At 48.3% G+C, this 27,860-nt stretch overlaps 1 protein-coding gene across 4 annotated transcripts in view; it reads left to right on the top strand.

Annotated features, from left to right (window-relative positions):
• Positions 1 to 27,860, top strand: part of TRAPPC8 (trafficking protein particle complex subunit 8) — a 2,435,788-nt gene that overhangs the window by 1,505,404 nt on the left and 902,524 nt on the right. The gene's annotated exons all lie outside the window — the stretch shown is intronic.

The following is a 27,860-nucleotide window of genomic DNA, read 5'->3' as shown; positions in this document are numbered from 1 at the left end:
TAACACGTTGGCAACCAACGATATTGCATCTCTTGAAGAAAATAAAAAAACTCCATAGTAAACATTAAATTGCTTTTACTATACAGTTGAGAAATCTAACTGTTGAATAACAGGCTCACGTTTATGTGCGAGGTACTTGCAAATGATTGTACAAGAACACAAATGCCATGTCAAATATGTGCAAGAGTACATAAACGTTGATTTTATATCTCGTATCGTACTTCCAACTATGTATACAATGCAACAAGTACGACTACTGCTGCATCACCAACACCGAGATACAGTGAGGTGTAAAACACTTCACTGAGATTAAACATCATTGATTAGACCTTGACATGGCTACATCTTATCTCACGGAATGCTGCCAGAAAACGTTTACCTATGCCGATATTTATCCAGCGCGGGGAGGAAGACCATGAGAGCCGGAGGAGGAGGAGGGGGGGGGGAAGTGTGGCGCATATCACACGTGCAACAGGCGTGCACCAGTGACGGAGGAGACATGACTGTTCCCCGATCCAAGCTATTTCACAATCAAGCCAGCAATAGGACCAGCAGGTTTTTTTTCGCGCAAGTTCGCTAGGTGTGCAATTTGGGAAACGTCTTGAGCCCTGAAGAGTCCGCTTTCATCTGATAGTTGTCGATTCCTCTCGGCGCCACCTGGAAGCAGCTGTATCGCCAGTAGGCCTGAAAAATAGCCACAGAGCAGTCGATCTGATGAAGCAGATGGGGCGACCCCGCCTGGCACTGAATGGGGCCTTTCGGGGGGAGTCGCGGCCTGCTCGCCTGGGAGTTGCAGTCTGCCACCCTTTTGACCCCTGGTGGATCCCCATAAACGGCACGTGACCATATTCTCTGCCCAAACGCCTAGGGTAATTTCTCCCAAGTTACCCTTCCCAGAGGACCAACACCACAGCCATGCTGCAGTGAGCAAAATGCTATAATTTTCTATAAATGCTGGCCAACGTAAGCTTACAATTAAAATGTATTTTACTGGGTGACTACTTGAAGGGCTGGGGTCACGAGACGGGGCAGGTATTATTTTCGACCTAGAGCATAACCCTGGCCTGAAAAATAAAATGTCAGTATCCTAATAAACATGCTCTAGGTGCAATACATGATACATTGACCTGTTGTTGACAATGTAGTAATTTAAACGACCGCTGATAGGCCCCTGCGCTGTGACAGTGGCTCTACTGCAACCTGTAAGTGAACCTTGCCCAAACGTCCGCGGCCAAAAGACTCATTTCTAAACGTCCTGATCTGTGAATGTCACCATAAGCACTTCATTTCTAGCGCTGTGCTTCCACCCGGTGGCCAGCCACTTAAGTTTGCCATTTAATGCAAAGAAAGTGTTTACATCTAAACGTCAAATATCCCTTTACTCGAAATGATACCCGTCAGTAATAATATCTCCTCGACTATGCGAGTGGGCGTGGAGCTATTGGGAGCCCTGCTTCATGTCCCCATCTACCAGCCACTAAAAGTTTCTGCGTTGAACGATTGTTGTACCACTTCCAGTACAAGGTGTTTCCTTTCAACCTGACCTCGGCCCCTCATGTCTTCACGAAGTTGATGAACGCAGTGGCTGGTCTCTGCCTGGAGGGGGTGGTGCACTTCTGCCAAAGATTGGTGGATACTTTTCGCCAGTTAGGGTTCTCACGAGCTAGGGTTCTCCCTCAACCAGAGGAAGTCCAGTTGTGCCCCTTGCAGGATCTGGTCTTCCCCGGTGTGTGCCGGAACATGACCGTGCAGCGGGTGTTCCCTATGCCCGAGAGACTCCTCTCCCTTCACAAGGTGATAAGGCACTTTCTGGCCAACTCGACCAACATGGCATGGTGATTCCAGCACCTTCTGGGGTTGATGGCATCCTGCGTGCTCATGGTGCAGGGGGCCCGCCTCAAGATGAGGTGCCTCCAGCGCCACCTGGCAGCCATTTGGGATCAGGAGACAGGACCTCAGTCGGACAGGATCCCAATACCCCCGCTCCTCCTCCCAGATCTTTGCTGGTGGACGACGAACGGCAACGTGTCCGTGGGAGCCCCCTTAACCTGACCGGATCCTATCCTGGTTGTGACAAGAGTCCTCTCTTTTGGGTTGGGGGGGGGTGGTTCTCTGGAGGGCTACGTGATTTATGGCGCATGGTCCATGGCGCAAGCCCTCCTGCATATCAATTTGCTCAAGCTCAGGGTAGTGGGCCTGACCCTCATGGTGTGCTTGCATCAGGGACAGGTCTGTTCTGGTCAGGAGGGACAATTCTACTAAAATGTTTTGTCTGACCAAGCAGTGTGGCACCGGTTCTTCCCCAAGCCCCCTCCACTGCATGGAGGCAGTTTCGATCTGCGAATTGTCCCTGGCAGAGAGGATTTGGATTTCAGCAATCCACTTCCTGGGGCGACAGCAATGCAGAAGCAGACCAGTTGAGTCGCTTGGGGTTCAACACCTACGAGTGGGAGTTGCACAACAACTCCCTGTTGCCCCTGTTCCAGCGTTGGGGGTTTGTGGACCTGGATTTGTTTGCATCTCCCCAGAATGCCAAATGCCCCCAGTTTGCTTCATGGGCAGGTGTTGGGTAGAATCACCTGCAGTATCCTTTGGGAACACTACAGGCAATTAAGACTACAAGTGTAAGCTCAATTTCATCTTTGGTACAAGCCTGTACTACACATTAAAGTGGTAGCGATGCCTGAGCAGCCAGACTTATCTCAAGAGTTTAAGTGAGCAGTAGAACACATTACACAAAGGACCAACTAATACAGTGGGCCTCATTACACGGTAGGTGGTAACCATGGCGCTATTAGCGCCATGGTTGCCGCCGCTATTTTACCGTGTCCGCCTTGGTGGAGGGCGGAATTACCACCCTACTCCAAGGTGAGCGGGGGTGGTAAATCCCCATTCACCAAGGCACTTCCCCATTCCCATTTTTGCCCCCATAGGGCATAATGGGAATGGGGAAGGAGCTAATTACGGTACCGCAAATTGCGGTACCGTAATTAGCATCGAGGTCCCTTTGCGGCACCCTACTTTAACGGCTGGTAAAACCCGCCGTTAAGGTCGGGTCCCGCAAAGGGAACTCGTAGTAAGGCGGTAAGGGTTTACCGGTGCCCTTACCGCCTACCGTGTAATGAGGCCCAGTGATTCAAACAAACACTTACTCAAGGTTTCTTGGTAAAAAAAATATACATTTATTTACTCATTTAGAAAACATTACACTAGCATAAGCAGCTCAATATCACACACTAATAAACCACAAAAGTAAGTAAATGAACAAGTATAGCTCCTATGAAGTGGGAGCAAAATGGCACTTCAAATACTTATTAAAGGGATAAAAAGACAAGGCTATAAGAATAGACAGCCCAAATACAGTCATTGGCAGGGAAAAGGGTTTCAGTTATATACAACCAGTAATTCTTCTCATAGACCTGGGATAAAGTCAATGGCTCAGAGTCTTTGTACAGGATAGCACAGTTCTGGTAGATAACGGTTAAGTCTTTGCCACAGAGCTTAGAAGAATTTGGCTAGGCGAAAAGTTTGACGAATGTTTAGGGGAGGACAAGCCTTCGAAGTTGAGGAAAGTTTCACACACTTTCTCGATGGACGAAAATAGTTCCGGAGCGCATTTGCACAGCACCTTGTTAATGAAGAAAGCTGTAGCTGAGGCAGTTCCTGGCAGTTCGAGCAGATCTCGCTGTTCCTAAGCTTCAGTCGTGCGGACAAGGACGACGTCGGGAGGTTCCTGCATTGCCCAGGGATGAGGCCAAAAGCTGTAGCAAGACGTCAGTTTAAGCTGTGAGTGCCTTAAAGTCCACAAGCTGGTTTCCTTCCCTCTGGCTATCTGGTTTTCAACAGCACTCTAATGAAAATTCGACTAGATGGGGACGGTGTCCAGGTGGCTTACGAGTTGGTTGTTCCCACCAAACTCTAGGGAAGAAGTTAACCTTGAAGGGCTTCTCTGTCGATTGGAGTTTCAGGCAATTCGGACCTTCAGCAGGGCTTCACCGGTCCTCCAGGAGTTGCAGCAGTCCTCTTCCTTCAGCTCGTCTTCGGTTCTTTCGTTCCAGTGGTTGACTCTGCTTTCCCGGTCCCAGAGACCTGCTTTTAAACAGTTTCCCCCCATTCATTCAAGCCTGGCTGTTACTCACCCAGCATGGTGGCTGTCCTTGCCAGACAACCAGCCAGCCAATCACGCCAGAGTGCATTCAGGTCCCCTAGGAGACTAAGCGCAGGGAGTTTTGGTCACCTCCCTCACATCCTGTCCATCCCAGACACTCAGGCGCCAGAGGAGGGCTTCAGCACTGAAGCCCGCCAAAGGTCAACAAACAAAGGGACCAAACCTGGTTTGGCACGCAGAGACAAACACAAGGAGGACTTTTCCTAAAAGCAAATGCTGAAAAAAGATGACCAGAGTCTGTGGGGCACCGTATTGAAAAACATGGCTGACCCGATTTTTAGCTACCGTTTTTAGCGGTTGGGAAAAATCACGGTAGTTGATCTAAACCACTGCCACCAGCCATTTAAAGTAGGAAAAGGTAACATTTAACTGTTACATGAGTGTTTTGACTCAGGGGAAGCTAAGCAACCCCCCCCAGCACTCTATAGGAAGATAGTGTGTGCTGGGTCAGTACATTTAAAAAGACTAGTAAAGTCAATTTAACTTTACTTACTCTAGGAGACAGTAGTCAGTCCCAGAGAAGGTATTTAAATGTTGGGGAGTCTGAAAGACACCCCTGTGGCACTGAACTGAAGGTTCTGTGTGACACACAGAAAAAGATGATGCCACTGGAGTTGTTTTAAAACTCAATAACCAAAGAACACAAAAGTAAAACGCACACAAAATACACGGTAGAGTGGGAAAAAAAGGCTCACACTTCCCAGGTTAAAAAAAAAAAAATCCTAGAAATCCAGCAAAGCTGCTTGGGGTCTCAAAAGGTAAGGGAAATTAGCACATATTGAGAATTCTCCCTAACAGGTCAGGGTCGTGGTGTCACTTGGCGACGCCTTCTAGATCTGTTGGCACAGCAGCAGGTGTTATGTATTCCCGCCCACCCCTCTGCTCCAGCAGAGCCTACGCAGGTTCTGGGCCTCCGTGGGCTGCAGCCTCATTCTGGTTGCTCCCACTGGCCTTCATGACCCTGGTTTATGGATATGCTGCCGGGGTCCCGTCCAGCAGGGTCTTCCTGACGCAGCGGGGCAGTGCAACATCCAGACCCGGCCAAACTGGGCCTGGTTCCTGATCAACTGAGGCTTCAGCATGCTCAATTTTCAGATGACAACTGGGACATAATTCAGCAGGCTAGGAGGCCTTCGACTCGTTCCCAGTATAAGAGCAAATGGACTAAGTTCTGCCATTGGGCTCACGACAATGGTCTGGACCCTGTCACCTGCCCTCTGGATGACGTGCTGGCCTTTTCAGCACACCTGGCTTGTTCTGGAGTTCAGGTGGATACTTGTTGCACATATTTGGCGGCCATTGGGGCTTACAAGAATTCCACTGAGCATGTGTTTTCGGCAGCCAACCCAGTGGTTAAGGCCCACCTTAAGGGGTTGTCTAGTCTTTTTCCTCTGGTGCATAGGCCGTACCCGGTCTGGGACTTCAATGTGGTTCTTAAATCTTAAAGCCTTTCTGTGGAAATCCACTTTGTGACGCTAAATACTGTTTTATTGGTGGCCCTCATCTCTGTGCGCAGTGTTAGTGAGCAGCAGGCGTCGTCTTCATGCACACCCTTCACAGAGTTTCACAACAAGGAGGTCATTTTGTGCACTCACCCACACGTCTTGCCCAAGGTGGTCTTTCCGTTCCATTTGAATCAAGATATCTGCCTGGTGGTGTTCTTCCTGAACCCGCAGTCAGAGACAGAGAGGGCCCTCCATTCTGTGGACCTCAAGAGAGTACTCAAATTTTATTTCTCTCGGACAAAATCCTTCAGGAAGTCCGAGGCATTGTCTGTGACTTTTGGGTGCTTCTCACCCCGGCTCTCAGGCTTCTCTCGCGTGTTGGATGTGTTGGATCATTTCGGAGGTGTACACCGCCATGGACAAACCTCTTCCTGAGGGGATTCATGCCCATGCGGTCAGAGCTAAGGCCACGGCAATCGCGTTTCAGAGACCTGATTCTTGGGATGTCATCAGCAAGGCGGCTACTTGGGCCACTCCGTTGGCCTTCTGTAAGCACTACTCACTGGACACCATCTCCAGGCACGATGCAGAGTTCGTCAGGCAGTTCTGAAGAACCTTTTCGCTTCATCCTAGATATGAGGCAGGTTGTCACAGCGCCACCCTATCTTCTTGTATGGTGGAATCCCGCAAGGACAGAGGAAAGGGGACAGACGTGTGAATAATTAGAGTTAGTCACCGTAGTCACTAGAGTACTCTTAGCCCATAGTCCCCTTTCCTCCATACGTCCCACCCGCCTTCCCCCGCTAGTATGCCAGTGGCGTTTAGGTAATAACAGTAGCCAGGTATCTAAGCGTCCAATGTCTTGAAAGGGGACTGAGGTGAGGCGCCAGAGGCCGGTGCGCCCCCTGCGCACTACACTAAATTTAAAGGGGAAGCTCAATTTTTCCCTGTCAAAGGTTCCGGTATCGTCCCCATGTTGGGGAAGCCCACAAGGATGGAGAAAAGGGGACAATGGACTATTAGTACTGTAGTTACTAAAGTGAGTAACTTCAACTAAGACCTGACTCTCTAGGTGCAACAACCAGAAAATTTGAAGGTACACCCCTAACTTCCGCTGAGTCTCCTCTGGACCAGGAGAGTAAAATAAATATACTCACTCGGCAGAAAAGTTGCATCCTCTGCTGCTTATTAAATAAAAATAGCGAATAAACCACCTTACTGGACAGTTACAGCTGCCATGTGTGGGATTCACTTAAACAGCAAATCAATGCCCTGAGGGATGTAGGTGATTTTACTGAATATAAGTGATCAAAAATGCAAAGTGTTTGAAAATGACCATGGAAATGGAATCTAAAAAAGTGATCTTTTCTGAAATTACCAGTAATGTAGAAAAAATTACTGCATGCTTATTTTTCTGTTTTCACTATTTTATTAGAATTTTTTTTACAATCAATTCATATATTGTTTACACTAGTATCTTTCTAAGCAAAACATTTACATCACCACCCAGACAGCTTCGTTCTTAGTTCTCAATTCAATATATTAATCATTGCTTTAGGTTGCATACCTCTTTTGGGAGTGTACCAAAGTCAGGAGTGAGTGAGTGTGGGAGAGAGTGAGAGTGTGTCTGTGTATTGTTCATTTGAGGATTATAGAAATTCAGGGTCCCACTATCTCTTGTCTATTCAGCCTCTGCAATAAAATAAACTTGCTTTGCAATAGAGGTCAACTAGCTTTACCCCAATTCCTTTTATGTATTGAGTTCAGTGAGGCTGGTTCCTTTAGTTTGAAACGAGCCCTGGTGTAGAGAGCCATTTTTAGAGTACCAGAAATCCAGCAGGGCTCCCCAAGCAAGGAAACCTGCATTCAAATAAACAAATGTACCCAGATAACCACCTTTTTAGGTTAAGCAAGGCCTTGCAAAGCATCTTGAAAACAAGGTGTATTGAGAACCGAGCATCCTAAACCAGTCTATCATTTTCCTTTTCAGGGTGGGTCCAATGCTTGTGGGCATTCCCGCATTCCCCAACAAACATTTGGTACAGCAGCAGGACCTGACGGTGCAGAGGCCCCGGACCAGCAATGTGGATTGAGAACGTTAGAACCTTCTTAAGAACGTTGGAACCTTCGCTGCAGGATTCTGGCATTGTAGAGTGTCAGAAGCCAGAGAAGCAAGAACCAGGAATTCCTGATCCTTTAAGCTTCTGAGAAGTGGTGCATTTTCCAGTTGGCCACAGTCCTTTAGGACGCAACCAAAGGCTGCTCTTCTCTGCTAGTGGTGCATTCGAGTTTAAACATCAGGTAGTAGAGGTTGACTGTCATGTCACGCTGTGGTCTGGTCCAGTGATGGAGACAGAAAAGTGCAGAAAGGGGAAAAGATATCCAAATGGCGGCCATCTTATGTGTGCATTTCATTGTGGCCACAGTGGGGAGGCACCATCTTCCGAGTTACTTTGTCCAAAGCAGTTCACTCAGGATGCATGTCAGTGGCGTGTTTTCACAGATTCGGCCCTTGGGTCTAAGGAGCGCCTTCAGGCAACAGATAGGCCCTGAGAATGTATTCTCAGCAGATCCTACTCCCACTCAGGGAACTGGTAGCACACAGAGGCCAGGCGTTATCCTACAGAAGCACAAGGGGCATAGCAGTTGCACTTGCAAACCTCGCACTGCACAAACCATCTCGTCCAGTCGGACTCCGCAGTCACGCAGCTGTCAATTCTCAGGCATCCATCATCCAAGGGGTCCCCCACGAAGGATTTGTTGTGCAATTGGCAGTATATGCGACTCCAAAGTCACGCTCATTGATTTCTATCCGGCCCAAGAGACAGATCCTCAAGTAGGAGGGTGTGGGGGACCAGCTGCCATCAGCCTGGCACCTGCTCACAGGATCCCCCATTAGCAAGAAGCCAGGAAGGCACTCGTACCTCACCACAGACCGGACCCACTACTCACTGCCGTACACCACAGAGTTGAAGTCTGTGTCTGGTTGGCCACAATTCACGCTGCAAAAGGCCGTGTATCCAATCAGGCAGCAGCTGCCTCCCCCACACCGATATTTCTGCAGCTCCCGGTCTCTTCCCTCGGCACCGGCCCAAACAGATTGGAACCGTCCCGGCCCAGTAGGTATCTGAGAATCCTGGTCCTAAGCACATTCTCCAGGTGGCCCTTTGCCATTCCCGGGCTTCAACCAAACAGGTAAAACCTCACTTAGGTTTATTATCCATCCGGTTGAACTCATTCACCTCCGCTTTTCTGGGTCAAACCCACCTCTGGCAGCTTTTCTACCAGGAATCACTACTCCCACACAACTGCCTGGGGCAAAAAAAACAGGCCACTGCAGTTGTCGACAAGTCCAACTATCCGTATGGGTAAAGTGCCCTTTGAACCCTCCTTGGCACCTGCAGCCAGCGGGTAATGCTTGCAGCTAGCATCCAAAGCGTCATTCCTCCTCAGCTACGATCGCCCTGTAACTCTTCACTTCATGGAGCCGGTGGGTGTTGCATCCTGGCCGCCAAAGACCAGAACCTCTCTGACTTGGCCTGGACATTTAAAGCCCCTCTGCCCCCAGGCCGGAAGCTGGTTTCTGCATACTTATTTTTTAAATACATAAATGATACATTCGGGAGCAATGCTATAAAATGACCAATTAAAAAAATTACTTTTAAAATGAATTTCTATTATGCGCTGATAATCACTGTTAACAGATTAATAACATTGTAGATGTACGTACAGGTCAGAAATATACAAACAGTACTCGCCAAAATTGAGGCCGCTTCTTAGAATTGACTCACCCATAATGAGGTTCCACATAGAAGGCTTATATCAGGGTGTTCCGTTACAAAAAGTAGCTGCTGAGTTCATGCTCTTAGAATGATTATTTATCTTGAATTACTAATAATGAGGTGAGAAAAGAAATGGTTAACTTGTCGCATTTATTTAAAGTGAAATCGGTAAAATTCATAGACATGAATCTAGTGTAACATCAAATATAGAATAAACAAAAGTGTGATATGTGTGTAGGTCTGGGACAAGAACTGATTATGCAATATTAGCACACATTTCAATAAAAGAACTGAATTTCCATAATGCGCTTATTGCACAATAAAAAATTAATTAAAAGCAATGCTTGAAATATAATCAGAAAGAGGTAATGTTGGCTATCCCTGGACAATCTCTTTTAGGCGTTTCAAATTGTTTTTTTTTCTTTTGTTTTTTGGTGGGCATATTTTGTCGACTCAACATTTGCATTATAGTGTACTCTTGGACACCTTGTTTGTTTTGTAATACTTTCAAAAACTTCCAGAGGGATGGTTTTGTGTAGGCCATGGCAATGTTGAGAGAATTGTGCCACCCTTCAAGTTTGTTGTTTGTTTTAGGAGATCCACTTAAAATAGACTCATAACAATTCCATAAGTGTATTTGGATTTTAGGCTGTTTTCGTCCAAATCTGGTGTGTGCGCCAATCCAGGTCTCTTCGAAATAATTTTAAAAACTAGAAAGTACATTTTCTTCGAGGGGATTGGTTCCTCCAATGTATTCCATATCTGACAGTAATCACCACAGCTGTGCTGCTTCGTAAAATCTTTCTGCGTCGATAGGCCATCCTCGAAGACCTCCTCCGACAGCCGACATCACCAGATGTTTTAAGTAGGACGCACGACGCCTGTAGCCTCAGTTCTGTTTTTTCCACAAACGTGTTCGCTTCGGAGATCACGGCACGCCTCGACTCTTTGGAGTTTCTGTTCTTTCGGTACTTCGAACCTCTTTGTTTGTGAAGTGTATCTGGATGTCTTCCTCTTCTTCCACCCCGCGTCCGGGCTTCCAAGAAGTGTGGGGACTGCGGGTCCAAGATGTTGGTGATGGACTCGCACGACGCCTGCCTCTGGTGCCTCGGGGAGGCCCACGACACGGATGATTGTGTCGACTGCCAGTCGCTTACGTCCAAGGCCTTGTGGGAACGCCTGTCCTGTGCCGACGAGCCTAGGGCACAGACCCCTACCCGACGATCCTCCGGCCCATTAGCCTTCCCATCCACCTACAGGGTAAGCGCACCCCTCTTTCTGAACAACCCCCAGGATTGCACACTCATTGAACCACACTAGCTGAAGCACCCAGCTTTCACTCATCCTATGTCAATAACTTCGAACTCTTGCATATCTACAACTGCCTCACTGTAGCTCAAATGAAACTATTGCTGCACAACTGTATTGATTCAAATGCCTTTCATCTGCCAAGCACAAAGTGATGCTGCTTCACTTGAAAATTTCGAGTTTCAACATGCTTACAATGTTTGAACCCTAGCAGTAACTTGGAATTTAGCCTATGCCTACATATTGTTGCACAACTAGAACTGCCCTTTTTGCACTTTCAGTAGCAATTGGAATTTAGCCTATGCCTACATATTGTTGCATTACCAGAACTGCCCTCTCTGCACTATAGCAGCCATTCCGAACTTAGCCTATGCCTACATATTGCTGCATTACTTGAATTGCCCTTTCTGCATTTTAGTAGCAATTCCTAACGTAGCCTAAGCCTACGTGTTGTTGCACAATTAGATCTGCTCGCTTTGTAACTATTGGAGCAACCTCGATCCCAGGATTGTCGCTGCAATTACTGCAACTGTTCTGCCCTCCTTTGTACTCTGCTGTACTAACAACCAAACTGCCCACTCACTGCATAATTACAACTATGCTCCCTTGGCTCATGCTCACCATGCACCCTTTTTGCATCATAAACAACAGCATTCTATGTAGTAGCAACAGCTATATACCATATAACAATGGACTAGCTAAATTAGGCTGCCCTAGACACCACCCCATCCCCTGTCCCACACCCTTCCTTCCTTCCTTCCCTCCCACCCTTCCCACACCTCACTCTCCAACACTCCACCACCATAACTAATGCCACACTAAATAATATCCTACCTAGCACCCCTAACATAATTAAAGCTGACCACACTGCCTTCACCCTTCACCACCCCAATCCACTGGCTCACCACCCCACAAGTAAGCCCATCCTCCAGGACCGCAATAACAGACTCTGCGCCAGACTACCCACCACACTTGGCAAGCTGCCTACCGCATCGGCGACCAAGTCCACAACTAAGGATAGCGTCAAGGCCACTAACACGTCACCCCTAAAAGGGGCACTACTCAACGTTAGATTCCTAGTAGCCCAACCCACTGAAATTGCCGACATTATCCTTTCAGGAGACCTTGACTTCCTTGCCACCACAGAAACATGGCTACACGAAGCAGCAGGACCCTACCTCACTCTCGCTATTCCAGACAACTACGCCATCCTCAGAGCGGATAGGCCTAACACTCGCGGAGGAGGTGTAGCAATCATATTCAAGTCCTTTCTCGACTTCAGACTCATCACCCCCCCCCCGTTTAAATCCTGCGAACTCCTCACCATCAAAGCACAAACTACCCCTAAGAGTACCGTTACCCTGCAAATCATATATAGGCCCCCAGGCCCCACAAGCTCCTTCGAGGAAGACATTACCTCTCTCATAGCAGAGAATTCCAAGCCCCACTCCCAAAATATCATTCTAGGTGATTTCAACCCAGGGCTTAATGACCCTAACGACGCTCCGGCGGCCGCCTTGGCTAACGCCTTATCTGAGCACAACTTCACCCAAGTCGTTACTCTACCTACCCACCAGAAAGGTAGAACTATTGACTGGGTCGCAGCCCACAACTGCATCATCACCTGCAAAGCCCCACAACCTCTTGTATGGACTGACCACTCCCTCATATTATTTGACATCCACCAAAAGAATCCTAACCTAAAACAGTGCCCTTACTCACCAGCCTGCCTGACGAGAAACAAGCGAAACATCACCGCAGAGACCCTAACACCACTCGTCCTCCCCCTTCTTAACACAATCCCAGCTACCGCTGACCTTAACCTCCTAGTCGACTCCTACAATGATGCCCTGACTAGCACTATTGATGCCGTTGCCCCATTAAAGCAACGTAAATGCAAACCTATAGCTCACTTGAACCCTTGGTTCACACCGGAACTCAAAACTCTTAGAAAAAAGAAAGCCAAGTTGGAAACCATATGGAAAACTAACCCCTCTGCAGAAAACAAAGCTAATCTTAGGTCCATTTCCTCCCACTACAAGAAAGAGATAATCCGGACCAAAAAAGAAGCCTATAATGTCAGAATAAACAATGCCCAATCCTCTGCCAAAGAACTCTTCTCCATCCTGAAAGAATTAGAGAATCCGAATCCTCCAACCGATACCTGCGTGAAGGACAAGGCATGGTGCACCAGCATCCAAAATGCATTAGCTAACAAAATCACTGGTCTTCAAAATAAAATCGAATCTAAAAGATTACAACTATCAAATGGCAACGCCGTCATACCTAGCGCACCCACACCTACTTGCAATACTTCCGGCTTTACATTTAAACCGGTTACCATACCTGAAATTCAAAAAGATCATAGCATCCCTCAAACCCTCTAACTGTAAAGGGGACAGCTGCCCCGCACAGATCATCCAAGACAAGGCGCGAGACCTCGCCCCATTTATTTCCAAACTAGTAAACCCATCCTTCTCTACTAATTCTGTACCTAACAACCTAAAACAGTCTTGGGTTCTCCCCCTCCTAAAAAAACAATCTCTTGACCCAACCATTCCCACCAACTACAGGCCTAATACCACGGTCCCCTTCCTGCTAAAAATCCTCGACAGAGTTGCCTATCTGCAAATCCAGGATTACCTGGAGGCTAATCAACTGCTAGGCCTGCGTCAATCTGGCTTTCGCCCTCAACATGGAAAGGAAACTGCCCTTGTTGACCTTAAAAGCCAGATTGATGACAAGCAGCCTTCGACCTGGTTGACCACAAAATACTTTGCAACCACCTCTATTCTGCTGCCCACTTCTCCCCCCCTGCTGTCATGTGGATTCAATCCTTCCTAGCCAACAGAACTATGAGGGTTTTTTCATCTATGGCTGCAGCTGACCCAATCCCCATTACCTGTGATGTCCCACAAGGCTCCTGCGTCTCCCCTACCCTCTATAACATCTTTACGAAACCCCTCTTTGATAATCTGGACCATCTGGGTGTCACCTACACCAACTACGCTGATGACACCCAGATACTCCTCACCATCTCTGGCAACTATAACACTGACGCTTCCAGAATTAACGAAATCTTCGCCATCATTCAGGCATGGATGGCCACACACGGCCTCTGTCTGAATGATGAGAAGACCGAGCTCCTCCTAGTCGGGTCCACTAATAATCTACAGAAACTCAGCCCTGATTACTCAAAGTTCACCATAGATGGCAACATCATTCCAGTTGTGTCTACTTGGACACCAATACCAACCTTGCCAAACAAGTTAACATGACTGCCTCAGCCACCGCCTACACGGGTAAACTAATCAGGGCCTGTAGACCGTTTCTATCTACAAACAGTTGCCTCATTCTGGCGAGAGCCCTTATACAATCAAAGTTTGACTACTGTAATAGCCTCTACCTTGGTGCCAACCAAGCCATAATCAAGAAACTTCAGATCCTCCAAAATAATGCGCTGAGAGCAGCACTAAATATTCCCAAGAGGGAGCACATTTCCTACACAAGAATTTTCTTGCAAATGGTTATCCATTCAGCAAAAAATTGACCTAAAAACCCTGTGCCTCACCTACAAAGCCTTAAACCACCTAGCCACCCAATACCTGACTAACAAACTCACTCTTAAACCCAACACAAGAGTCACCAGATCATCCAATACCCTCAGCCTCATCGTGCCCAGATTCACCACCAAAAGAGCGGGAGGCTCGAGTTTCACGGTCCTCGCCCCTCAACTTTGGAATACTGTCATGATGCCTACCTCCAAGGAGCCAGACCAGGCCCAGCTACCCCAGAGGCAGACATCATGTCCCCGAGGGAAGTCTCAGCACCCCCAAGTAGGGGCCCTTTGGCTATAGGCGCCAGGCTCATAAAAGATGACTTGGTGTTTAAAGGTGCTTGGTGTAAACTTACCTGATGCAGACCATGCTGCAACATCTGGGCCATCTAGAGGCCTGAATGGGACTACTTTATCTTTGGGGACTACTTAACCACACGGGTGTGGCCGGAGGAAGAATACATACCTGAGAGGAAGGATACATACCTGGAACTACTTTGAAGGCTATTTAAGCCACGCCCAAGCAGAAACTCACGCTTCGCGTAGTTCTGCATCTAGCAGCTGGACGCTCACCGTGTCTGCTCCTGCATCCTGACTTCTGCCACGCCCGCCAGCATCCTGGAACACCTGCAAAGGGAGAAGAGAAGAGAATAGGAGAAAGAAGAGTCCTTACCTGCTAAATCCGCATTCCGGAGACATTTCGCTGACGATCCTGAAAAGGAAGACATTCATTTTAAAAGCACATCGCATTGATCGCTGCAGCGCCGCATTCCACTCACCTTTAGTAGGCTCCTCCATGTTCATCAGCGATCTTCTGGATCCGCAGCCACATTTCAGCGCCTAGGGAGAAAAAGACAAGAACAAAGGTGAGCTAGGGAAGAGAATAAGTAAACCTTAATTTGCCATCATAAGACTTACCTGTTGGGTCATTCCCACTTCATTTCGGGTCGGTGCCGCATCCTGGTATTTCCGGACCCCAGCCCCTAAGGGGAAAACAGAGACATCAGCGTTAGTGAGCGAATGCTAAGACATTACCTGAACGCTCATTAAAGACTTACCTGATATCTACTGGAACTGCACCTCTCACTTCGGGTCGGTGCCATATCTCTGGCATTTCCGAACCCCGGCCCCTATGGGGAAAAAAGACACAAGCATTAGTGCATTAATGCAAGGACACTAAAGGAACCTCTCATCAAACAACTCACCTGAGTTTCCTTCGTCGGTTCCATTGCTCATCTCGGAATCTTTGTTCTGCATCTGAAATAGAGACAACGGACAATTATTATTTCGGGCTCATACTTCTAAACAGAATTCTCACAGTACTTTACCGGGAAGGTCAAGCAAACTTGAACTCTCTACAATCCATGATCCAGTGAAGTAACTGGATTACAACGTGCCCCTGCATCAGAAGCAGGATGGAGAGCTCGTCCTTTCAGACCCTAAGGTGAGACTTCACGGGGAATCGCAGAAGGGTTTCGTGGAGGGTGAGAAGGGAGTGGGAGGCTTACACATTATTCCGCAGATTGTTAATACTCCCTTTTCACACACAGAAGGATATTTCTGCGAGCCAGACAAGCCAGATTTGAGGGTCCGGTCCTGTCCATCTTCCGAGTCCTGCGCTTCACCATAGAAGAGGCAACAGCACTCCAAACCAGGCCTGCACCTCCGTGGGAGTCAGGTGAGCGTAACAAATACGCTGCCACTGAATATTAAACTGGTCAAATCCTTCCAATTGTTTAGAAAACTAGTCATCAGCTGGCTACTGGAGAAGGTAACCCTTAGTTAGATTAAGCTTAGTTCTTATTGTGTATACTGTTCATACTCTGAAATGCTTCTTACTACCTGCCTGTACATACTATATATGGCATATACCTGCCACATTTGTATAACCGCTTGTATACTGTAACTTTGTAACTTGTCCTAAGCGCCCATTTACCCCTGGGTCTGGAGCGCTATACTAAATAAAATAAACAAACAAACAAACAAGCTGTCGGTAGGTAAGGTGTCCAAGCCCTGGAAGGCGAGGTCCACTGGGCTTTCGACGGACGATTCGAGGGGCGGCTCTCCGCATCGTAGTCGTCAGTCTAGGGGGTCTCGGTCCTGGAGTGGGCCCCGCCACTCCTCTGCCTCTTCGAGGCACTTCCGGAAGCGCCGTCATCGGTCGCCTTCCCCGTCCTCATCCGAGGACTCCGCCCGTCGGCGGGTTTCTTATCCCAACAAGCGTTTCTCTCCGGACGAATGGGCTTCCTTCGGGAAGAAAATGTTGGCGATTCTTGAATTGCAGGGCTCTGGTCCGTCCGCGCCTCCAAGAGGGGTCGGTCGTGACCATACTTGAGACATCGCTCGTACGCCTTTGGGCTCGGGTGGTCAGCACGATTCGCGGGAGAGGTCCCGCTCGGACAAGGGGAATCGTTCCAGTCATGCCCGTTGCAGGTCCCGGTCCTCGACGCGCTCGAGCCTGTGTGCACCTGTGAAGTCTTCGAAGACGCCGGTGGCGCCGAGGTTGTCGACGGACTCTCTTGAGGCTCTGCCTCCGAGGAAGTCGTCGATGCTATCGGCGCCCAGGCTTTCGAAGGACACTCTCGGGGCTCCGCCCTCGAGTCCTGTGTCGATGCTGTTGGCGCCGCGCTCGACATCGACGCCGTTTCACTCGATACCCTCGACGCCTTTCGAGGCTGTGGTGTCAGAGGTACCCCTTGGCATGGGGGAACCCCCTAGAAAGGCTCTGGCCAAGGCAAAACATGTCTTTCTCCCTTATTCATTGCCCACTTTCCAGCCTATGGAGTATATTTCTGAGGTGGAAGAGGTTTCTGAAGATGGGTTGGTTCCGGACACGGTACAAGATGAGATTCTTTCTGGTCATAGCCAGTTTGAGGAATTGCGTCAGTCACTGCATGACGCCAGTGGTCTGGACACCTCTCCGGTACCAGCGCCTTATGTCGAGGGTCACAGACTACTTGGGGTGGTCGGCGCCCCCAGTTGATTTTGTGCAGGATGACCTGATGGATATCCTCGACCAAGGTCCACCCACTGACCCGGTACTGCCATTCCATATGGCTCTGCAAAGAAGGGTGGCAGCGGCTTGGACTGTTCCGGAGAGTCTCCCGGCAGTGGGCAAGTCTTTGCCGCGAAAATACCGCCCAGCCAGTAGTGAGCCCTGCTACTTGACCATGCACCCCACTCTGGAGAGTTTGTTGGTGCAGGCGGCTACGGCCCCAGCAAAGCAGGCGTTGTATCCTACCATCCCTCCTGATGGGGACGACAAGCGTTTTGATGACTGGGCGAAGAAAGTGTATTCTTCAGGGGGTTTGGCTCTTCAGGCGGCTAACTCTGTATGTGCCTTGTCACGTTTCACACACACCCTGTGGAACTGTTTTTCCTTAGCGGCTGAACATATTCCCGAAGGGGACGAACGGGATGGTTTTCTTGCTATTATTCAGGATGGCAAGGATGCCATGTGTGAGTCCGTTCAGTCGGGTTTGGACATGGCAGACTGTGTCAGCAGGTCCATGGCGGCGAGCACCTTAATACGCTAGTTTGAGTGGTTGAGGAAGTCAGGGTTTGCTCCTGATGGGCAAGCCAGGCTCCTCAACATGCCCTTTGATGGTGAACATCTTTTTGGCAGCAAGGCTGACGAGAGCCTTGAGAGGTTGCAGACCTCCAAAGCTGCAGCAAAGTCGTTGGGCGCTGCAGTCCTCCAACCTCTGCCTTTTCGTCCTAGGGGACAGCAGTGGAGGGGAGGTTCCTTTCGTTATTACTCATCCTTTAGTAAAGCGAGAGGAGCTGCAAGTCAAAGGGGCAACCGTAGGAGTGCCAGAGGTGGAAAACAAGGTACTCGGGGTGCCAAGGCTGTGCAAGCATTTGCCTCTTTGCCCTCAGGCAATGCTGCAGCTGCTTCTGCTCAGTCATGAGGCCCATGCTTTGCCGGTTGGGGGAAGGCTGGAGCAGCACCTTGGAGAATGGCGTGCCATTACTTCAGATGTGTGGGTTCTGGAGATCATAGCCCACGGCTACTGTCTTCCTTTCCGACAGAGGCCTCACGACAATCCACCAGGGAATCTCTCTTTGAAGAGTCCAGATCCTCTCCTTACGCAGGAAATTCAATCCCTGCTGGAGAAAGGCGCCATAGAACTGGTGCCTGTAGCGGAGAGGAACAAGGGATGGTATTCCCCTTATTTTTTGATTTCGAATAAAGACTGGGGATTGAGACCCATCATGGACTTGCGCGGTTTGAACAAACTCCTCAGGAAGGACAAGTTCAAGATGGTTACTGTCATGATCACTGCTTTCAAGGGGCTAGGACCAGCCCAACGTCCTTGGAAGCAGGCCTCTAACCTTCATCCTAGGCACCAGCCGGTCTCCATTGGGACCTTTTGGACCCTGTCCTGGCCCCGGTGGCACCAGGCTCATCAAAATCACTGGTCCCGGCACTGGAAGCGCCGGGCTCATAACATGTATAAAGATGCTTGGGTGGACTTACCTGCAGCAGACCATGCTGCTTACTTACCAGCCATATGGGAATCCTCTACGAGCCGGGACTAGTTTCTTACCTGGGTGGGGCAGGCTCCACTCCCTGGATACAACACTGGAACTCTTCTAGAACTGGAACTCTTTTCTTTTTACTGGGCGAGGCAGTGGAGGAAGATACCTCATCACTCCAAGGCTATTTAAACCACACCCGATTGATGCAACGTGCTTCGCGTTATTCTGCATCTGCAGCAGAACGCTCACCGTGTCGGTTCCAGTCTTCATTCTTCCGATCCTGAAGCTGTGAGAACAAAAGCTTACCTTTCTTGTATCCAGCCTTCAGAAGCACCTGCAAAGACAAAGAAACAACAGGTTAGCACAGCAACCTTCACTCGCAGCGCTTTCCTCACCTGATCCATCGGCAGTTACCAACTCTTTGCGCTGCTCCTCTGCCATTATAAAAGCCTGTGAAGACAAAAGCATAATTATTCCTGTGGGGAATTTACTTACCGGCACCCCTCGAATTCCGGTTTTCTTCAACGCTGCATTCCTGCACCTGAAAGAGAAAAGGAGAGACATTAGGCAGGCTATTTACTCACGCGCCATCGCGCCCTCCACAATTAGGCGCCTGCAAATACCCCAGCGTTTTCCAGAGTCTCTTCAGCATCCGAACTCATACCTGCAAAAGAAAAGAGACAGTTGGAGTGCATTTCGAAAGCAGGCAACAGGCACTTACTAACGCACTCCCAAGCGCTTCATTCCTATGCGCTGGCTCGAACTCCGGCTCTCTTCAAACCACCATCTTCCGCCTCAAGAGCCCTGCAAGACAAAAGGCACCATTTGAAAAGAACATTATACAGAGCCCTATTCCATACTAACGTGCCCACGCACCTAAAGACTGTAAGGACATTCAAGGTGCCCGGAAACTCACCGTTCGTGCAGTTAATGACGGTTAGCAATCCTCTGAAGACAAGAGGCCTACGTTTCAACCCAGTGAAGGAACTGGTAACGGCACCCTGTACCAGACGCAGACGGAGAGTCCAGCATTCACCTTTCTAAGGTGAGCACGTTGACCTTGGGGCTCCACGGAAAAGTGAGAGGGGGAGAGAGAGAGAGACACCCGACAATCCCAGGTCATTAACCCCATATTCTTTCACCTGCAGACATCTTACTCTTCGAGTTAGACACACAGTGCGAAGAGGCCCAGCCCCGGAAGCCAATCGAGTCCTGCACTTCACTTTTCAAGATACAGTTACCACCCTGCCAAGACCAGCGCCTCCGTGGGAATCAGGTGAGCATTAGTTACTCTCTCTCAAGTCCTCCAGGCCCTTCAACTTCAGGACTGGTTGGTGTCTCTAGACCTCAAGGACGCTTATTTTCATGTGCCGATCCGTCCCAAGCACAAGTACCTGAGGTTCGCGGTTGGCAACTCGCACTTTCAGTTTTGGGTCCTGGCATTCAGATTGACCTCCGCCCAACGGTTTTCACCAAGCTCATGGTGGTGGTGGCAGCGTATCTCAGGAAAGGGGGGATTCACGTCTACCACTACCTGGACGATTGGTTGATCAGGGCACGCTCTCCCTAGCAAGTCCTGGATCATCTGTCCGTCAACTGCCCTTCACAGGCTGGGCTTCTCCCTCAACTTAAAGAAGTCCCACTTGACGCCAACTCAGCGGCTCCAGTACATCGGAGCAGTGCGCGACACATCCCTGGGGCAGTGTTTTCCTCCCCCAGGCGAGGGCTCACCACATTCAGCAGATGGTGCACAAGTTTCAACATGTCCAGAGTCTCCCAGCGTTAGAGTTCTTGAGGTTGCTCGGCCTCATGGCATCCTGTATTCTTCTGGTGCCAGAGGCCAGATTGCGGATGAGATCTCTGAAATGGGCTCTCAAGCTCCAGTGGTCGCAGTCCTCCGGCAGGATGTCGGACCCCATTCAGGTGGCGCCCTCGGTCGCCCAGGACTTTGTGGTGGGTCGTGGAAGGCAATCTGATGAGGGGGGCTCCGTTTTGGCTACCCTGGCCGGAGGTGACGATTATGACGGACGCATTCCTCACGGGATGGGGAGCGTATGCCAACGAGTTGACAGTCAGCGGTCGTTGGTCTCCATCGAAGTCCAGACTCCATATCAGTCTGTTGGAGCTGAGGGCGGTCAGGCTTGCCCTGAACGCTTTTCTGCCGACTGTGCGAGGAAAGAATGTCCTGATTCTGATAGGCAACACGGTGGCCATGAACTACCTCAACAAAAAGGGGGGGGTGGGTCACTTCCTCTGTGCCGGGAGGCAATGCAGCTCTGGTTCTGGGCCATCCGGCAGGAAATTTCGATCTCGGCAGTTCATCTGGCCGGAGACGAAAACGAGACGGCGGACGCTCTGAGCGGGCAGAGCACGATCTCTCACGAGTCGGAGCTGGCTCAGGAGATTCTCCTGGAGATCTTCGCCCTTTGGGGGACCCCTCGAGTGGATCTCTTTGACTCCAGTGTCAACCGGAAGTGCGAAAGGTTCTGCTTGCTGGAATTTTCTCCAAGAGGAGCCTTAGGAGACGCGTTTGTGGTGGAGAGGTCATTCCCACTGCTGTATGCGTTTCCTCTAGTCCCCGTCATCCCGCAAGTGCTGCAAAGGTTACAGAGGTTCGGTTCCCGGATGATCCTCATTGCTCCGGCATGGGCCAGGAGGACGTGGTACCCGGACCTTCTCGACTTGTCCATCTGCCCTCCACGTCGTCTTCCCTACCGAGACGATCTGCTCTCACGGGAGGGGGGTCAGGTTCTCCATCCAGAGGTCAGTTCCCTCAACCTTCACGCTTGGCTTCTGAAAGGTTGAGGTATAAGGATTGGGACCTCCCTGAAGATGTAATGGAGGTGTTGGTTTTGGCCAGACGGCCGGCAACAAAGTCCCTGTACCGTTGCCATTGGAGAAAGTTCTGCGACTGGTGCAGGGTTCAGAATGTGGATCCTTTTTCATGTGACATTCCTGTCGTTCTCTTTTTTGTTTTCTTTGGCCCGCAAGGGCCTGCAAATGGGTACCATTAAAGGTTACCTGGCGGCGCTGTCTATATTTAAGCGCTCGTCTGAGGAGTGTTCTTATTTTAAAATCCCTTTAATTTCTCAGTTTCTGAAAGGGCTCACTAATGTGTTCCCTCCGTCACCTTTCCACGTGCCCGTTTGGGATCTGAACCTTGTTCTCAAGTTTCTAATGGGTGCTCCTTTTGAGCCTTTGCATTTCTGCCCTTTGAGACTGTTAACTCTTAAAACTGTATGTTTAGTTGCGGTCACTTCCGCTCGCAGAGTGAGTGAGTTACAGGCACTTTCAGTTAAGCCACCCTTCACTGTGTTTCATAAGGACAGGGTTGTCCTTAGAGTTCGTCCTTCCTTTCTTCCGAAGGTGGTGTCGGAATTTAATTTAAGCCAGAAGGTTATTCTTCTGGCATTTTATCCTCCTCCGTATCCTGGTAAGGACGAGGAGAGGCTCCATAGGCTGGATCCTAGGAGAGCTTTAAGCTTTTAAATTTCACGCATGTCCCGGGTCAGAGTGGACGATCAACTCTTTATTGGTTACGCTGGAAGGCGTTTCGACAAGCTGTTACTAAGCAGACTGTCTCGATGGATCATCTTGGCAATTTCCGAATGTTACCGCTTGGCGGGTAAGGACCCTCCGGGAGGCTTACGGGCCCATTCTACCAGGGGTATGGCTGCCTCTACTGCCCTGCAGAAGGGTGTTCCTATTTGTAACATCTGTGATGCAGCCACCTGGGCTTCGGTCCATACTTTTGTACGTCACTACTCCCTCGATTCTATCCGGGGGCAGGATCTGGCCTTTGGCAAGGTGGTCCTCTACTCTGCAATTTGATTGGGCATTCTAAATTTGTATATTCTAAATTCTTTTCCCACCTCCTTACGTTGGTACTGCTTTGGGAGTCTGTCATAGATATGGAATAAGTCGGAGAACCCAATCCCCTCGAAGAACAAGTTACTTTCTTACCTGGTAACGTTCTTTCGATGGGATGGTCCGACAACGTATTCCATATCGCTCCCTCCCTGCCTACCCTGCTACAGAATTTCTTATGCGATTGCAGCTTACGTTTCCGCAAGGCTTTCTGTGGTCATACTGGCAGAAGATTGGTGCCACACGTTCTGGGAAAAAACTACAACTGAGGCTACGGGCGTCGTGCGTCCTACTTATAACATCTGGTGATGTCGGCCGTCGGAGGAGGTCCTCGAGGACGGCGTATCGACATCGACGCAGGACACAGACGCAGAAAGATTTTCTGAAGCAGCACAGCTGTGTTGATTACTGTCATAGATATGGAATACGTCGTCGGACCATCCCATCGAAAGAACGTTACCAGGTAAGAAAGTAACTTGTTCGTTTCTCTGCTAGTAGGTATCCTGACTAATTGACGTGTACCCAGGTTTAACATCAGTTGTTGGTAGGAAGGTCAGTGCAGAACGTTTATTAATATGGTATTGAAATTCACTGTCACTGCTGTATTTGTGTTGCAACCCATATTTTTGCATGTACCACCAAAGAGCCTGGCAAATGAGAAAGTAGCAACCTTGCATTTCACTATTGGGAAATACTTGGTTAACACTTTTTCTTAGCTAAGTTTAAATTCAAGGCAATGTTTTGGGTTTATGGAAAGAATCGGACATTATATCTGAGTTTGGATAACGCTTTACGGTAAGATTTTTCTTTTTTTTTTTTTCCACATCAGTATATACACAAAGGGGGAAAAAAATGATTTAATGCTCCGTGAACTGAATATAATTGTGCGTACGGTTTCTGGCATGTTTTAAAAGTTCCGTTGATTACCCAGGGCTGGGAATTGCATTATCCATCCAAATAGTGCTTGGTGGCAAACATAATATTTCTGTTGTCTTGGTCCATATTATAAAGTAGGAAGCCGTCTCCCGTGTCATCTTGAACTTCTCAGGAATAAGAACATCCATCATATTTTTAGGAATTTTTGGAAATTTTGACTCCTGTTTTCTGAGATATGTTATTTGTCTTTTTAGTAGATTTGAAGAAGGCATGTGCTATATGTGGTGCTAATCACCAAGTATTTTTCTGTTAGGAAGAATCCTGGGCAGTTCCCTTAGGGAACACTGCAAAAAGATTAAGACTACAGGAGTAAGCAGTAAACCCAATTGGTAGCAGTCTGCACCACCCAGATTTACCTGGTAGCTGTGGCTGAGCAGTCGGACTTTTCTCAAGAAGAGTAAGGCAGTATGTAGAGTATACACAATAGGGCTAACAACCCAGTAGAGCAAACGAACACTGACCAGAGCTTTGTATCAAAAGTATAGTTATTTATTTAAAACACACTTCAGGCAATACACTAGCACTCTTATCAAAAGCAAGTTAAAACACAGTCAGATAAAGTATGCACACCCCCCTTAATAACTATTAGACAAATCAGAGTAAAAACACCACTATTTGTTAAGACAGATGTGAGCGCTTAACTAAGATGGCACTCCAATAGTTTGGTTAGAGGGAGAGAAAAAGGCAGAGCATAAGAATAATACAGTCCCAACACATTTTAAGAGTCAGAGCAAGGGAATAAAGGCAGAATATACTGTAGAGCCAAAGTTCATAGGCCAGGCCCACTTTAAATGGAGCAAAGCAAAATGTGCCCAGGATCACACAGTTTAAGTTGCACTAAAAGTCTTTGCAGAGTGTTCAAAAGAGGTTGGTTTAGTTCAAGAAACAACGTTAGAAAGTCTGGGGCCAACCCAGTATAGAAAGCCAAGGATTTAAGGGTCACCTTTAGCAATCTGTAGAAAGGGAGGCCAGGTAGGACACAGTACCTTAAGAGAGAGGAAGCTCCAACGGTGGCAGTTGTTCCTGGCAGTGGTTGCAGTTCGTTGTTCTGACCAGGGGAAGAGAGGATCTCGTCGAGGAGGAAACTTGGAGTCGTTGCACTGCCCAAGGATGAAACCAGCCGCGGAGTTCCCAATTAACAGGTGCGTTATTTTATTCGCGGTCAAAGTGGTGAAGCTTGGCTATCCGGCCGCCGGGGTGCTTGGCACGGGCGATTCGACTAAGACGTCTTTGGATGGCGAAAGAGCTGAACTGGTTGGTCCCACCAGCTCAGGGGGAGAATACTCGTCCAGCAGAAGATCTTCTCTTGTCGTTGGGAAAGTGGTGAGTTCGTTGCAGCAGGGCTTCACCGGTGGTGTCGTCTTTGCAGATGGCTCAGCTTCTTCCCTCTTCGGATTCTTAGGTCCTGTGGCGACTTTTGAATTTCCAGTCCCAAAGGCCCTGCTTTTATGCAGAAAAACCCCCATTCATCAGCCGAGCTGTTAATCACACATGCTAAGTGGTGAGCCGGGCGGCTCACCACTGGGACAATCAGAGCACAGTGCGACTTGAGTTGCTACGGCAACTCAGTCCAGGGTGCCAAATCCCCCTCCACCCCTCCTATGGAACCCAGACAGAGTGGCACCATTTGGAGGGCTTCTGTGGAGATGCCCGCCAAAATAGTGGAACAAGGGCTCGACCTTGGTCGGAGTTACAGAGACGGACACAAACGCCATTTAGGAACCGAGTTCTGGCAAAAAGACCCAACCGTGGATTTAATATTAAATAAGTAAAGCGGGGGTATCTTTAACATTGCACCAAAAAGTGGTGTGTTTAAAATCAATGGGAAAATCCCATAGAGAATATTCCGAAGGAATATTTTGCGTGGTAACCACTGCCACAAGCCAGAAACTCGACAAGGGGGGACTGCACAGTGCCCCCTTGGAAACAGACCCAGGGGCAATCGAATTACCCCTACCAGTACTTCCACAATATGATGGTGTGTACTGGTTCTGTTCACAATTTAGTACTAGTAAAGTCAATGGTGACTTTACATGCTCTAGGAGACAGTAGTCAGTCCCAGGGTATGGAGTCTATGTTGGGGAGTCACTATGACACCCCTGTGTTACTGCACTGAGGGTGCGGTATAACACACATACAAAAACAGACGATGCCCTATGCCCCATAGCCCATGAACACATACTAAGTCAAAAAGCACCTCAAATCAAATCATGTCTAAAAGTGGGAGGAAAAGAGCATCATTCTTCGCAGGAGAAAAAAACAAACCCCAAAAATCCAGCAAAGCTGCTGGGGGACTCACTAGGTTTTGGAAATTAGCCTTATAAGAGAATTCTCCCTAACATTCTCTAACAATTTGACCACTAATGCTTGCTTCTGAAATGGCTTTTGTTTTTAATAAATACATTTTTGCTTTGACTTCTATCGCACCAGTATTAGGCTCGTTATTGTGGTGCTTTGTAAAAATGTGTCTCATTATAGGTACATTCTCTTCCCCTGTAGTTTTTGCGTATTCTGTGCATTTCCACCAACATTTATAATTTTGAGTGCGCTCGAGATTGTATAAATAACCAAGATGGTTAATTTGCTTCCTGCCTTTGATAGATAGAACATACTTTCAATTTTCCATGATAATTGTGATCAGTACTACAAAAAAAGAAAGAAATTACTTGGCTAAAGTTAAAAATAGCAAAGAAATAAGTTGAGTAGAAATGACAAAACCTATTACTGACATGAGACAGAACACGTGTGTTTAAACAGAAAAAAAAGAACCGCTTTTTTGACAGACAACTGACGTGTAACTGATGAATGATCATCGAGCGATGGACTAACGTGTAAATAATAAGTGAACATCGAGAGATGGACGAACGCATGCGCGATGACAATCTAGTCGGAATATCGCGAGATGACCAAGCACTGAAGTAAAAAATCACCATCTTATATTCCACAGCCGGGTTTGAATGTGGGAGAAATAGAGGTGCAGAGATCAGGTGATTATTCAAAACCGTTGTATATTTCAAATAAATCGAATTCGAAAAAGTTTAATTCGGGGAAATTGCATTCGGTTTTATATACAGAAACGGTCCCTGAGCCCTTTAAGTCTCAGCTCTCAAAAACCATCACTGTGGTGAAGTAAGAAACCTAAAGCAGGGATGAACTGTGTCCTATTGCGCTGGGGAGAAAAAAGTATTGTGTGCCAGCTGTGTGGTGAGTAGTATGTGGTTAACACTGATACCACTACGTATACTAGTCTAAGGTGAAAAACCACTTGCGCACCACGCTTGGCCAATACAGTTTGTGATATTAGTCCAGATATAAAGTATCTCAAAATCGTCAACTGATTAGCATTCCAGTTTATTGTCTGATATTAGGTTAGCAGGAACAGCCAACACGTGGAGTCACTTCACGGATGCTCCGCGTGTCTGTCAGACACACAGAGCATCCGTAAAGTGACTCCATACAGGACACATCACCCTAAATCTTTGACTCCGAGGGGGACTGCTTGCTTTAGCATCATCTACAATATCTAACTATTATCTCAAAAGGACGCTCCAATCTACTTATTTGATAATCTATAGCTAAAAACCCATCTGGGTAATGCAGAGAAATACCCATTTGCCTTGAAAAAGACTCTAGTCGAAACACGTGTTGGCTGTTCCTGCTAACCTTATACCAGACAATAAACTGGAATACTAATCAGTTGAAGACTTTGTGATACTTCATATTTGGACTATTATCGCGAACTGTATTGGCCAAGCGCTGAGGGTGAGTGGTTTTTCACCTTAGACTGAGGTGAAGTAGGTTGCAAACTCCCCTTCTGTCCTCTTGTTCCAATTTTCGGCAGGTCAAAGGCTTCTCCAATCAGAGAGTTGGAAGTAGATCCCGCTGCTGGCCTTGCAACCCCCGCCCACCCTCCCCTGACTTAGCCGGACCTTCTAAAATTCTGGAAACTTCTCAAGACTTTCCTTTTCTTTTCCTTCCCTCTCCCGTGCTAACTCTTCCTCTACGACTGGGGACCTGTCCTTTCAGAGTCATACAGGGGCCAGACCAACCCCCACCGGTCCCTGCATCCTTTTTTCAGCACTTGCCTTCGGGATCACTTTTCCAGCCAGCCTGGTCAACCCTTCCCACAGCATTTCTCCCACCAGCCCCTGATCCCTGCACTTGCCAACCTTTTCAAGCACTTGCATGGTAGGATTGTCACAAGGCCAATATAACCGTTTCTTGTTTTTGGTTCCTCTATGCTCATTATCCCCTCTCCCCCCCCCCCCCTCTTGTCTTGGGGCTCCCAGAAACACTTGTGTATAGGCGCCATACAA

The sequence above is a fragment of the Ambystoma mexicanum genome, chromosome 5q (assembly GCF_040938575.1).
Source record: "Ambystoma mexicanum isolate Mex_15411 chromosome 5q, UKY_AmexF1_1, whole genome shotgun sequence".
NCBI classification, from domain to species: Eukaryota; Metazoa; Chordata; class Amphibia; order Caudata; family Ambystomatidae; genus Ambystoma; species Ambystoma mexicanum.
The sequence above is the reverse complement of the archived record's forward strand: the minus strand, read 5'-3'. Positions and strand labels throughout refer to the sequence as shown.